The following is a 15,352-nucleotide window of genomic DNA, read 5'->3' as shown; positions in this document are numbered from 1 at the left end:
ATATTTCCACTGTTAAAAATATTCTTGTGTATGGAGAGGGAGGATGCTGTAATTGAGTATCTGAGCTTTGCAGAGGCTCTGCTGAAGGCTCAGTGCTGGCCGCTGTGGCCCAGCAGTTCTTAGCACTGCTGCTATGGTCGCAGGTTCGAATCCTGCCTCTGGCATGGATGTGTGTGACGCTCTTAGGTTAGTTAGGTTTAAGTTGTTCTAAGTTCTAGGGGACTGATGACTTCAGATGTTAAGTCCCATAGTGCTTAGAGCCATTTGAACCATTACTGAAGGCTCAGTACGTCATTCACACTATTTGCAAATGTGTACACATAAGAAGCGTGTACATTGCCACCCCTTTTAAACTTTCTCTCAGCTTTCCACTTTTCTCCAGAGTTAGCAACAAGCCAGTTCTATATTACATGTAAAAGTTTTTAAGTTTGATATTTTTGTTTACAAATTACACATGTAACTAAATATTATAATTTTATGCAGCATTGTAGGCTGTCCTTGAGAGTTTCTGCTTTTGTCAGTCTATTACTCCTTCTGTGTTACTGTAAAACCTTACCATTGCCAGTGTACTTGATGTTAAGACTATACTTGTAAGCACCACTTGATCATTAACCAACATGATATTACTTGAAAATACATAGGGGAAGATGAGAAAGAAGAATGGCGGGAATCTGACATAACTGGTGTATACAGATAACAGGACACCCAGAAGTCAATATAAAATGCTACTTCACTTTCTTCAAAGAACATGGCAGTCTAAGAAAAAATAACCTTTACTGCCATATCATGATATGATAGATCAGCCAATTACTCAATTACTTACATATTTTGTAAATTCAACATTTATCAGTCAGCATCTTGCTTCCTTCACAAGTATCACCAAGAGCAGTCAAGAAAAATAGTAAATCTTTAAAAATTATGTTTATAGCTAGACACAAATATAGTATGAATGCAGTTGATCACAGTAATAGCCTCATTACCTTAAGTTACCATTAATATTGTTCATACAAAGATCAATACTTTCATACAGAATATGTCAGGTTTGGGGTGCAAGTGAATAATATTTACAGTGTACCTACAATGTATCCTGCATGAACAGGATTTAAGTTAAAACACACACACACACACACACACACACACACACACACACACAAAAATCATTTGATTTGCACTATAAAAATGACACTATGACAGGGTTAAGTATAAAATCTAATTGCCATTTCAAACACACAATGCATTCTAAACAATTAGCTCCTTGATTATTTTACACAAGGAGTAATCAAAATAACATGTTTTGTTTGTTTTGCATTCTGATGTAACAAATTAGATGCAAATACATTAATTTACAAACCTTTCATTATTATGACACTCATAATTACAGTTACATGTACATGATGATCACCATTCTACTCATGAAAAACATGAAGTAGTTCAGTAAAACTAGATGCAAATACATTAATTTACAAACCTTTCATCGTAATGAACATTATAATTATAGTTACATGTACATGATATTCACCATTCTACTCACGAAAAACATGAAGTAGTTCATTAATTCACATACTTTCATATGGGCAAAAAACACACAGTTTTCTCTAATGGAAAATTATCTTGTCTTGAGGTTACAATTAACTTTAAGGAATACTGACACTGAAACAATTTTCTAAGGAACAGCAAAGTATCTTCATATTTCTTACACTAGCTTGGCATAGAAAAGAATCACCTTTCACTTCACTCAGGCAATCTCCTAGACTCATGAAACACTTACAATACCAGGTTAATTTAACAACAAGAGTCACATACAGTTTTGTTCCTGCTTTTCTCTGGTTCAAGTGTCCCATTTTAATTACTTTCATAGTACCAACATGTTAAAGAAACAGTCCAACACACAGATTACAACACACTTTTAATAATAATATGATGCTAACCATTATTTCTTTACACAATGTTGAGACATGCACTGAGAGAGCAGGATTTGAATGCATGAAAAATGAATTGGAAACGAAAAATAACAATGTTTGTATGCTTGTAATACTCTGTGCAACATCTTTAAGGGAAACTATTATTCAGTTTAAAGAAGTATCATTTTTACCAGCTTATGAGATCCAGTTCATCAACAATATTTGTAATGACATTTGTATCAAATGTACAGGACAAGCACTAACTGATCATCACTATTATTTCTGGTCCATGTATCATAAATAGATTTTTTCACTGAACGCTTAATGGATATTTGGTTACCTATAATGACTTTGACATACACCCAAATAGGTTTGTTAGAAATCACAAATGCAACTTTCTGCAACACGAATGTTTAGAAAAATGTCTACATCAGTATCTCAGATAGATAGGGAGAGGTAGAGGAAATGGGAATAGGAGAGGGAATGGGAATGGGAGAGGGAATGGGAAAGGGAGAGGGAGAGGAGGGAAGGAGAGAGGAGAATTTTCAGATTCTGAGCTTTGTGTTCACTTGCTAGTTCTAAATCATCTTCACCAGCTGAGCAATCTTTTCTGATCCATAAACAGTCTGAAACTTCACACCTGCAAAGAATACAGAGAAGGTTCTTAGACTGCAAAACCACAAACTGATTCAATCACAAGACAATATATAGATTATAATAGGAGAATAAATTAACAACAAAAGCATTTCATTGGCCATAGAATAGTTAAGTGCCTATACTTACGCAAAGTGCACTGTTCTAAATATTCTAATTTATCATGCAAATACAAGGACTTGTGTGTGAGAATACTGTACTGGAACAACATGAAACTGAATAGAGATATTGATTTACCACAAATTGGTAGGACCACAGTTACTACTCAGGACACTATGAATTTTGCATTACAGATTAATGAAAAGTGTGTAATAGTTCATTTCATGCCATTGATGGGTGAACAGTTGATCCTTGTTTTCTCCAAATACTGAAATAGGATGAAGTAATAAATATGGTCCTGAAACCACACGAGAACATATGCTTGACTTGCAACACAATGTTTTGTTGTTGCAAATGGGAAAATACTATTATAGTAACAGTGTCAAAACAGGCAGTGGCAATGAGAATGTATTGTACACACATCTTTCTTTATTAGATCACAATAGCATTCCAAGAGCATAAAGGCCTGTAGAATCATGCAGTATATCATAGTTGTCTTCAAAACATCTGCATCTCGCAAAAATTAATATGAATTCATCACACAGTATAAACTATCTACTGATTAAAATTGCATACATTTTTGTATCCGCAGTACCCGAGTCTACCTTTTTCTTTCACACACGTTCTGATAACTGTCAACAAACATCAAAAGTAATCAGCAGATTTTTCAATACTCTCAAAGCACCCTTATTTCTACATTCTGTGACCTGTTGTTCCATTTTAATGTTTTCACATGTAATTGCTGTTACATGTGTAAAACATTAAACATTTTAAGAAATTTGGAGAGTCACTGAATATTGCAGTTGCCTGCAAATACTTGGGCAGCCAAAAAATGTTCTTCTACTACTACGCGATGGAAATTAATTTTTTAACTGCATCTTAGAAACAATTGGGGGAACCATCCAAGGCAGATCCTGAGGTCAAATCCAGATTTTAACCAACAGCTATATGGTAGCGAACTTGATAGATCACTTTATAGGGAAGATATATAGGTACCCAGCTTATCTATCCATAATAAAGACAGTGTGGTGTGTCTCCTACCCTTTGGAATAAATGTATACATTTCACACAAAGGCAGACCGATTATTTAATACTGAGATGATGTCCCTGATGGTGTTTGATCAGCATGTGAACTGGTTATACTGATTTCAGACTTTGAAATTTAGAAACTCTGCAGAGGTTTCGCACTGCCCGCATGTCTCGTGTCTGGCCATCAGACTCTGAAAGGTTACAGTACTATTGGAAGCATACACAAGAGGCCCTACTGTCACCTGTGAGTTTCTGGGATGTTGGTATTTCAAACTGGATAGAGGAATGTTGAGTGTGGTGCTCTGAGGAAACTCTGGGAATAGCTTCATGCCACAGGTAACCACCTCTGCAACTTCACCTCGCTACACGAAGTTTGTCTTAACAGACAATAACAAGGGCCTTCAAAATCCAATTGCTTTTACTACTTTTAATTAAAAGGACAATAAATTGCAGAACTTTAGGAATCAAAGATTGTTTAATTTAGTTGAAAGGGGATTTAAATAACATCAAATGGCACAGAGTCACATTTTCAGTATTTTCCTTTTGTATGTATGTGTTCCTGGGATCACAGTACACATTTACGCCATGATTATTGGTTACTGGGGAAAAGAGTGTCATATGTGTTCAGAAGGAAGTTAATATTGTGGTTAGCATTCTCTATCTTTGGAAAGTACACAACAGCAAATACAGTATATGTTTACCAGGCCAAAATTGTAAAGAAGGTGTATATTTCAAGACATTATTACAAGAGGCAGTATGACTGTTTATGGAATCACAAAGTGATATTGTATACCAAAGATGACATACTATTTTCATTTCAAGGGACATAGATAAATGAAAAGTAAGACTTTGAAGCACTCCACAGCACTGGAACTAGACGTGGAAAAAGAAATGGTTGAAAAGTTTAAGACAGGAGAAAGTGATTATGCTGCCTAAGCAGAAATGAGGTGTGGCCACTGGTGCAGCACTATGCTGTTAAAAATGGAATTAAAACTGCCCTGAGGATGGTATTTCTGGAGTATTCTGGTATTAAATTTTTAGAAAAGAAACTGCCACTGAAAATATCTCAAAGTATTGAACATATTTGAAAGAGGATATTCGTTATTAGGGAGTAGTTCATCATGTCAAATAAACTGTGTAAGTGCGAGTACGACTGAAAATCTGAGGGTTCCACACAAACTTAAATTATGTACAAACAGATAAAACTATTATAACCCCCTTGAAGACAAAGATGAATGGTTCACCATACTCAAGAACAAAAAGTGCTTCCAACACGGGGGAACACTTAAGTCCTGGCAGCTTGTAATGATGCTACTGGAAAGGCTTTAACAATAACTATATGTAAAGTTTTTTTTTTTTTTTTTTTTTTTTTTTTTTTTTTTTTTTTTTTTTTGGTAGCATCAGAAAATGGTAAGCTTGCCTGCATGAAATCCGATTCATTTTTACATTATTTTCAGAAAACACAAGATGAAAGGCTAGTATTACTTGTTTATTATAGCCACCAGACTCATACCATATTTACGTGAATCTAATACGCCATGAAATGTAATGGCACACACCAATTTTAAAAATTAAATTAATAACAAAAAAAGGAATTTTGGCACATCGCTGGTAGGGTATTTTTGTATTGTTGAAATTTATTTTACAATGCTAACTTTATTTCAAACAGCAGTGAATGTATACATGAACTATAAAAAACAACAATAACTTATTTTTAGGATACTAATTACAGTAACAAGTGACATTTTCACTATTAAAAAAGAACACTACCTTGATTACCTACATGACGTACAAAGAAACACACTACAAATTACATGTGTTATTCATCATTATTACTGGAATCCTCGGAAGAGTCTACAACAGAAATAGATTCATTTCCTCCTACCCTGCCATCCTCAGTGTCATTCCGGAGCACATCATCTTCACTGCCATCAAGAGTATTTGAAATATACCATTTCTTGAATGATTTTATTTTACAATCATTGGTGCTTCGATGCATTTCCAGGCAGCCAAAACCCAGTGCACAATTTTTTCTGTCGGAGTCAGATCACGATTTGTTTTGCAAAACAATTTTTTATACTGTTCCTGAATGTAACCTTGGAAAGGTTTATTTATACTAACGTCCAGGGGTTATAAAACAGAAGTCATTCTCCAGGAATAATAAAAATATCACTGGGAAGGCTGTGGATCTTCTTCTTTATGTCGTCTGTGAGATAACCACGAAATGCATCACAACAAACCATTGATGGCTGCTTGGAAAGCCCACCAGGATGGAGTTCCAACACGTTTCAGAGCCAGTCAAGCATCAATGTCTCAATCATCCATCCCTTCTCTCGATTCTGATAATGACATAATCAGGGAATAGCTTTTCAATTTTTTGGAGACTTGGGGCTTGTTTTTTGCTTGAAGATTAAAAAAGGGAGAAGTTTGTTCCCATGTGCTGTGACTGCCAGCATTACTGTTACGTGCTGTTTTTTGCACCCAGATGTTTTGATGGTAACTTATTTTGTATTCTTCTCATCATTCGTCTAATTACGTGGCGTATCAAACCAAATTGGAGTCTGATCAGTGTTGTCTATGTAACCCATCGAAAAATTCTTCTCTTGCTGAAGTGAGATAACATACCACTGAAATTCTTGAAGTTTCTTCTCAAAAGACTGTGGAGGTTTTTGGCATATTGTTGTATGGTGTTGCAGAGATGGCCTGCTCATGATCAACCCATCTCCGGCTAGCCTTAAACTCTTGCTTCAGTATATTAAGAGCTGCAGCCACCTCTTTTCCTTTTTTTATTATGGTGTCACTGGTCACAGGTTGCCCATTCTTCATCTTGTCTCGGACGAATTCCGCAACATTTACTTCAATATCAGGATGTCTTTCCTTGTGAGGTCCAGTGAATTTCTTTCTAGTAGCGGTGATGATGATGATGATAATGAGGTCCCATACTCCGAAGAGCGTAGGGGACGATGCGGGAGACCAGCATCGCTGTACTAGGCAAGGTCGTAGCAGAGGTGGTTTGCCATTGCCTTCTTCCGACCGTAATGGGGATGAATGATGATGATGAAGACGACACAACAACACCCAGTCATCTCAAGGAAGGAAAAATCCCTGACCCTGCCGGGAATTGAGCCCAGGACCCCGTGCGTGAGAAGCGAGAATGCTACCGCAAGACCACGAGCTGCGGACCTAGTAGCGGTAGTTGCAAATAATCCCAATTTCTGTTTCTTCCATAAGCAAACATTATTCTCATCTACACTGAACTCTCTTCCTGCCCTTCTGTTGCCATATTTTTCCACATAAAGAATTACTTCATGCTTGAAAGCAGCTTCATACACTATTCTTCTCTGCTTGCCTTCCATTTCGTGACTACCTGATGCAAACACAAAGCGAAGTACTGTAGAAGGCCAACAATAATGAAATGAGGTTGAGAAGTACAACAAAGCATTGTAATGTAAGGAACAGTACCTAAAGAGAGAGGGAGAGGGAGAGGGAGAGGGAGAGAGAGAGAAGGGGGGGGGGGACATACAACTCGTTCTATTTGAACTGATGACTAAACAAAATTTCCTCTTGTGGCAGTAATGGATTTTGTTTTTGTTCCGAAGCTTGCGAACAGAATTCAGAACTGGAAATATATACCAGCTCTTTTAACTCGATAACCTGTTGTCTGATTTACATCCTCCTTTCTTTAATGCACACATACCTACCTGTATTTTCTTGCTATAGTTTAATAAATGTTTTGCTACTTCAGATCACACAGGGTAAGAAATACTGGCTAAAAATTAAAGTTTGTACTCAAATCTATTGGGCCATCGAATCTTATGCCAACCCCAATTTTGAGTACCCTGTGTATGGTAAAAAAGAATGGTGCACACTAGATTCGTGTAAATACGGTATTGAGCCCAGGGTAGCTGGCACAACCATACAAGAAAATATAACCATAATTAAAATACTACCACATACTAGCCATCTCTTCAAATCTTACGACTTGGCTGTCTTCCAGTATTTGAAAATTAAGTGGAACAATGAACTAGTCTAGAGGGAGCATTGTCACTGGCTTGAAAATTCCAAAGATATTCTCTATTCTTTGTGGAGCAACCTAGCTTCATATTCAGCCAAAACTAAATAATAATGAGTGGTTTCAAAAATGTGTGAATGTATTTTTTAATAACACTTTTTTCCAGAGAAAAATTTGACACTGTTGCAACAGAACAATTTGAAGCACCGTTTGAGACAGCCTAGACCACAAACAAATATCTAGAAGCTGTTGTGTAAAATATTGAGGCGCACTGCCAAGCACAAGGTCACAACATTGCTTCTTCATGTGACATGTCACACTCGTCACAATGTTTTTTACAACATTGTGAACAAAAACCACCAGAAAATTGAACAATGAACAAACAAGCAGGCAACATAATGTCACAGTTCACAATATGTTAATACATTCCTGCAATGTCATTTTCATGCTACCCTGAAAAGTTTCCAACATCACTTCAATTCCATTTTACTCAGACGGTTTCACTGTACACAAGCAGCCACAGCGTCCCTTCAAGCAAGCTATGTGTGGCTATTGCCATAAAATTGGCCATACGGCTCAAGTTTGCCCACTCGAAATACACCAAGAAGCAGTTGTGCCACGGCATAGACAAAGTCGGTAGGCATGTTTCTACATATGAAAGATTCAAATTTTGTGCCAGTCGCATATGAGTGGCACTATTAGAGAGATGACCATCATGTTCAGTGTATGTCTCTGGTGCATGAGCAGCAGTTGGCACCACAGTGACACAAAGAACTGTCACAAATTGGTTACCTCAAGGATAACTTCGAGCCGGGCACCCTGTAGTGTGCATTCCACTAACCCCAAACCACAGCCATTTGTAGCTTCAGTGGTGTCAAGAAAGTGCTCATTGGAGGCCAGGGTGGAGGTCTGTTGTGTTTTCTGATGAAAGATGAATCTGCTTCAGTGCCAGTGAAGACTGTGTGTTGGTAAGAAGGAAACCAGTTAAAGGCCTACAATCAACCAGTCTGGAGTGCAATTTTGTACGGCAGCAGGAGCACTGTCGTGGTTATCCCATGCACCCTGACTGCAAAACTTTACGTCAATCTAGTGATCCGATCTGTTGTGCTGCCATTCATAAAGAGCATTCCAGGGGGTGTTTTGCAACAGGATAATGCCCAGCCACATACTGCTGTTGTAATCCAAATAGAACTCCACCTCACAGACAGACATCCAGCACCTGTATAACACAATGCATGCATGTCTGCATGCTTGCATTCAACATTCTGGCAATTACACTAGTTAATAATGTACCAACATTTCACATTTGCAATGGCTTATTTTGTGCTTAGATTAACCTGTGATCTTGCAATGTTAATCACTTAAATATGTTTCTAGACAAATGTATTCTGAAATTTCATTACTCTACATTAATTATATTTTGGTGCTGTGATTTTTTTCTTCATCAATATAGAAAATGGGTTCAGGACAGAAATTTTCCAATTGCAGTGTAACCGACCATTCCCAGGCTGTGACTATTGGCAAATGCTGGTCACTGCTGTGGGCAAAGGTGTCCGTTCCCCAGCCTCCCAGTGACAGGCATTGTTCTCATGCCTGGAGTGAAGTCGGTAGTGTTTGCTTAATCAGGCTAACACGTGCGGCCTGGACTGACCAGAAGGTTTTCAAAAGGCGAGTATTTACTACCCCTTGGGAAGAAACTACTGAAACTGTCAGCAGTGCCTACTTCCTGCTCTGAAGGCTGATTGACCAAAATGTGTGCATGTGGAAAGAATGTTGTGGAGCTCTGAAGAGCTGGAAAAATTTAGGAGTTGGTCAGTGGCCATGGTAGTGTGCAGGAGGCGGGTTTCAGCCCTCTGGAGTAGAGGTGCTGTGGAGTCATATTTAGGAAGTTTGTAGTCAGGAATCAAACAGGTTGTTCTCCACGAGTGGAAAGTTCATAAAGTGTTCGGAAGTGCACTCCCTTTCACATGCATGGGAAATGTCCTAGTCTATACCCGTTTTCAAGGTGGGCGTCGATATCTTGCATGGCAACATGGACTCTTTAGGAAGAGGCCACCTAACGGAGTGTGGAGCAACTAGCCAGCTGGAGATGTTGTATAATGAATGATGTGGACTTGCAGTTTTGTTTCAATGGGCATTTGAACTGTGGAGTTCTTGTGTATGTCCTTACACCCTTCAACTTGAAACTGTGATGCAGCAGAGATTGATTGCAGTTTTTGTTGTCCAACCCAGTGGTCAGATTTGGGAGTCTTCTGAAAGTAGACAGATGGTTACAGGGCACTGAGTTGTGGTAGAGAAGAAGTGACTGTTTTAACCTTGTCTTGCAGGCTAAAGTGAGGCTGGTGACACTTATTTAGCTGAATGGTACATGTGCAGCTTGGCCTAGAAATTATCCTGGTCCATTTACCATTTCAGAGGGATGCTATGGAGCACTTGATTTGTCTCACGTACTACATGGTGCCAAGAGTTCATGGACTCTGGCTGCTGCTGCGAGGGGATTTCAACAGGCAGTGCAGAAGCTCAGTGACAGCAGATGAGGAAAAACACGACAGCAGATGACGAAAACGTTCCAGCATGTGGATTCAGTCTCCAGTCAATATTTCTGTGGATCCCAGATACTTGCCGTGCTTCTCCATCTCGACAGTAAATTTAATGTTGGGATTGACACCATTCATATGATCGACGAACTGCTGTAGTGTATCTCCACCATGAGGCCATATCAAGAAGGTGTCATCAACGTATCATAAAAAGCAAGACGGCCGTAATGTCGCAGTTTGCAGAGCCTGCTCCTCAGAGTGCTCCATGAAGAAATTTGCGACTGCTGTAGACAGTGGTGATCCCATGGCTGTGCCGTCTGTCATCTCATAATATTCACCGCAGTACAAAAAGTACATTGTCATTAGGATATGACGGAACAACTTAATGATTCCAGATGGAAAATGTTGAGCCAAAAGATCCAGTGTATCTTGTATCGGCACCCTCGTAAAAAGTGACACAACGTCCAAGCCAACCATTAGGTCATTTGGGCCTATCTTCATTCTCTTGAGGGTCTCAACAAATTTCTGTGAGCTGCCAACATGGTGTTCGCAATGTCCCAATTTTGGTGCTAATAATCCCGCAAGATGTTTGGCAAGTCTGTAGGTGGGTGAACTGATTGCAGAAACATGGCCTAAGACCAGTGTTCTGGCCTGCCCCCAAGATACGAGATATGTTGCACCCTGTCAGAGATGACACTGCTCTTCGAGTGTCTGGTGTGTATGGTGTACCCTGTGAATGTGGCAGCATTTACATTGGACAAACAATTCACACGGTTGCAGAGCGTTGTACTGAGCACAAGCGCCATATAAAACAAAGGGAGCTTGATAAGTCGGCCATAGAGGAGCATTGCCTAGAAAACGGACATAAAATACAGTTTGAAAATACAAAAGTGTTGGCTCATGCATCTACATATTGGACCCATAAACAAATAATTTAGTGATCAATAATTTTATGACTGGTAGCGGTGTCTGAAAACCTTTTAATATTTAAAGTGAAGCTTTGGTAATTGAGTTCAATGCAGATTTATTTTAAAGAATTCACAAGAGTTTGAGGAGAAACAGCAACATCAGCTTGGCTGAGAACTACAATGAATGTGGGGACAGGAGTGGTGAGCAAGAAGCAAATTTCATTGTGCTGCCAGCCATGGGAAAGTATACCACATAACCTGGTTTTTAATGAGCATATACTATGTTTAAACTCAAGTTTGCCTGAATCAATTTGTACTCTGAATTGGACACATACTCAACAACAGTATACGTTTCTGCAGGAGACTGTAGAAATCTACATAGGTACCTGTTTTGTACAGCAATATTGTCAACATTTTCCATGAATTACGATGGGAATGAAAGGGTGTGTATCAGATGCTGGTTCTACATGGTGAATGAGAGTGTGGCAAGCAGTTGACATATTTGGAAGTAAGAGACAAAGGAATATTGTCGGATTGTCATGTAATATAGATGCAAAACCCGCTACATATTCAGAAAAACATCTGTGTTCTCAGGTCCCACCATAAACACTATCTCGGAAACCACAACATATTATGAAGAAACAGCAACATACTTGTGACAATGAACATAAATTTTATTTATGCTGTTACACTTGCATCAATTTTAGCTGTGCTATTAGCTCCCACCCTAAACACCTCCTCTGAAATTGTGATATACTAGAAGAAGCAGCTGAAGATTTGTGACAACAAGATTATAAATTTCACTGTTGCTTGTATTAGTTATGTGAAATTATATTCCAGTGATGATGATGATGATGATGATGATGATGATGATGATGATGATGATGATGAAGGGCAGCGGCACATCTTATATTCAAGTAAATACGGTACACTAGTTAAAAATTTTAACTTTCCAGGAAATTCTTGGTGGACTTTGCAAATCCCTGTGCATGTTAAAATTTCCCTCTCATAAAATAGTATCTATTATTTTGCTATTTTCTAATTACACGGCTTTTGGTTAAACAAATTCACTTCACTGCCAATTGTGTCTTTGTATGTTTATTATTTTCTTTTGTGTTAATATCCGAAATGTAATAGTCCTGTATTTTACCATTTTGTAATTTCTGTAATATTTGCATCTATAAAGGGGCACCACACACAATGCACCAGTCAGGTGATAGTCAAAATTTGTGTGCAAAATTTTATGTCTATCAGTCCCTATGATATAATGTTCTATAGTCAGTCAGTCTGTGTCCAGAAGTACATCTGTACAATTCTATTCAAAACAACTTGTTGATTTGTGATGCTACTAGTTAATGCTCACTAGGCTAATAAGAGGTTATGTAGCTAACTCATCTGTGATGTTAAATTGAAGTAGTTCAAGAGAAACAAGCAAACCATCTAAAGTGTTTATGAAAAATAAATATGTATGAATTAAAAGTTAATATCAACAGAGCTGTGAAAAATCATTTTACAGTTGTTTAAAATTCCTAATAATCATCAAGAAGTAGTAAGGTAAAGAAGGAATTCTACAAAACTTTAGAGGCATACAAAATGAGTTGATAAGTTACAGTATTTTAAAGATAATGAACTGTGTTTTGCAACTAGCCAGCTTGTGTCAAAATTGTTTAATGTTTCTAGTTTCCAAAGACAAGTCCTCCAAAAATGAATAAAATAATGAATGACATTGAACAATTTGTGTAAAACTAATGTTAAAAAGACTTTGGAAAAAAAAGTGGGGAGAAAGAAAGAAGACGAAGATGGTTCAAATGGCTCTGAGCACTATGGGACTCAACTGCTGAGGTCATTAGTCCCCTAGAACTTAGAACTAGTTAAACCTAACTAACCTAAGGACATCACAAACATCCACGCCCGAGGCAGGATTCGAACCTGCGACCGTAGCGGTCCTGCGGATCCAGACTGCAGCGCCTTTAACCGCACGGCCACTTCGGCCGGCCGAAGACGAAGAAGTAGTATATAGACTTTCAATGCACACTATGTAGATACAAAAGTTAATTTCCACAGCAAATCAATTTATTGTAAAGGAATAAAATTTGACAAGATTAAAAATGCAGATATATATTTTTATTATTTTTGAATGCACTGTTTAACACAAAAAAAAAATTTCATACCCCCAATTTCATGTTGAACATTTTTTACTGATTGATGGCTTATGACTGTATTAAAAGTGTGGGTGGAAATGACATTTATCTCAAAGACAGAGAGAAGTTTAATGAACACTGTAAAAATAAAACTTAACAATGGAAAAACAATTTTCACATTTAATTTTATGCTTTATCATCATTTTGGATTTCTGCTGTCACTCCTTAGTCACAAAACCGATTATCATCTTTGTGTCTGAGGAGGAGGAGGTGATGACATGGTTGGAAAGTTTGGATTCGTTATTAGTTTGGTATGGCTATTGCCATTGTGAGCTTGAAACTTAGACTCATTAGTTATTTTCAATGATGGATTCACTGAGTTACGGTACATAGTGTAGTGCATAGCATGCTAGTTTGGAAATCAAGGTGGTCAGGCAGGCCCAGATGGAATCCATATGGTGGATTAATGACCATTGGTTGGTATATCGGCCATCCTGAGTGTGTATTTTAGGTGGTTTCCCATGCTTGTTTAAGCAAATGCAGGGCTGGTCACAAAATTTCACCTCCGAGAATACAAGACACAAACAGTTCACATACAGTTACACACAGAACACAATTTACATTACGCAATTCAAGCGATCCCAGCTACAAAAATAAATAACCAAATAAAATATCCCAAATCTTGAACAAGTGAACCCCGTGCTAGACAGGATAAATGCTAAGGGAAAGAAAGAAACAAACAAACAAACACACAAACAAAGAAAAAAGAAATGTCACCTGCTTACTGGTACAAATTTAAGAAAAATGTGCTTTCATTTACATTTTGCATTTACTTACAGTTTAATTTAGAATTTATAAATTCTTTAAAACTAATACCTCGTAATCATGTTGATGTTGCCATAGATTTGTTTGCATGGGATGTTTTATCTGTGGACTGTTAATTCTGGTGTCATGTGGGCGAATGCAGTGGGGTAGAAAAAGGAATGCCTAATGAGACTCTTCCATAGACGTGTGACCTTTCCATCAGAGATAGAAAAATCAGTTAAAAGCAGGATAGAATTTGTACATTTTATGACATAAAATCTGAAATAGGACACTTATGGGTAGAAATGAAAATAAGATGTGAAAAATGGTTAAGCGTAATGGATGAAGAGAGGACTGTTCAAAAAACTGATTCAGGCTATAAGTACGTATATAATAAATATGAAATGGCAAATGAAAAATAAAGCCCTCATCAACATGAAGGTTGGTTCAAACACCAAAGTGGTTTACTAGGCATGACTTCATTGGAGGTGGTAGGCTCTTGTTTCCACTGACCTTTGAACTGACTTACTCACCAATTTATAAGGAGTCACAGTTTAATGTCAACTCCAAACAACAGCAAAGCTCATCATTTTTCACAATAACAAACAATGCCAGAGGTGAAAGAAATGATAAATGAAATTAAAAATCTTAAGGCACATCGAGGACCGAAACCCATAATTTTGGATCTCTAGTCTAGCATTTAACCACAGTCACCCTATGTTGCCTAACGTAATAGATGAAGAGTTTCATCTAGCAGTGGAAGAAAGCAGGACGCAGCAGAATGGTTGGAAGAATATTTCAGCCAGCTCAGACAATAAACCTGACAGGAAAGAATATGTCTTGCAGCTCTACAGTGCTCATGGGAGAGGTGTAAGACAACAAATGGTTCAAATGGCTCTGAGCACTATGGGACTTAACTTCTCAAGTCATCAATCCACTAGAACTTAGAACTACTTAAACCTAACTAACCTAAGGACATCACACACATCCATGCCCGAGGCAGGATTCGAACCTGGGACCATAGCTGTAAAACAACAGCTGCAGGAAAACATAGGCTCAAGATTCCACGTGATAAACATTGTGGAGACAAGTACTAGCCTTGGTCAGGTCATAAAGAACATAAGGCATTACTTGTGGATATAAATAAGGAGGATCAGCTACTGACAGTTGGGGAGCTAGTTTGAACAGATGACCACTTCATGCAGCAAGGGAGAGGAGAGAGAAAGAGACGAGTAGTTACAACCGAGGGAATTGGAGTATCAACAAC

General features: G+C 38.0%; 1 protein-coding gene across 1 annotated transcript in view; it reads right to left on the bottom strand.

The window, feature by feature from the left end:
• Positions 1–2,412: 2,412 nt before the first annotated feature.
• LOC126248672 (transcription initiation factor TFIID subunit 3) overlaps positions 2,413–15,352 on the bottom strand; it is a 324,519-nt gene continuing 311,579 nt past the window's right edge. Inside the window, exon 12 of the mRNA XM_049949903.1 lies at positions 2,413–2,541. The gene's annotated coding sequence lies outside the window, so the exon portion shown is untranslated. The remainder of the gene's footprint in view (positions 2,542–15,352) is intronic.

This window comes from Schistocerca nitens, chromosome 3 (genome assembly GCF_023898315.1).
Source record: "Schistocerca nitens isolate TAMUIC-IGC-003100 chromosome 3, iqSchNite1.1, whole genome shotgun sequence".
Lineage (NCBI taxonomy): Eukaryota > Metazoa > Arthropoda > Insecta > Orthoptera > Acrididae > Schistocerca > Schistocerca nitens.
The sequence above is the reverse complement of the archived record's forward strand: the minus strand, read 5'-3'. Positions and strand labels throughout refer to the sequence as shown.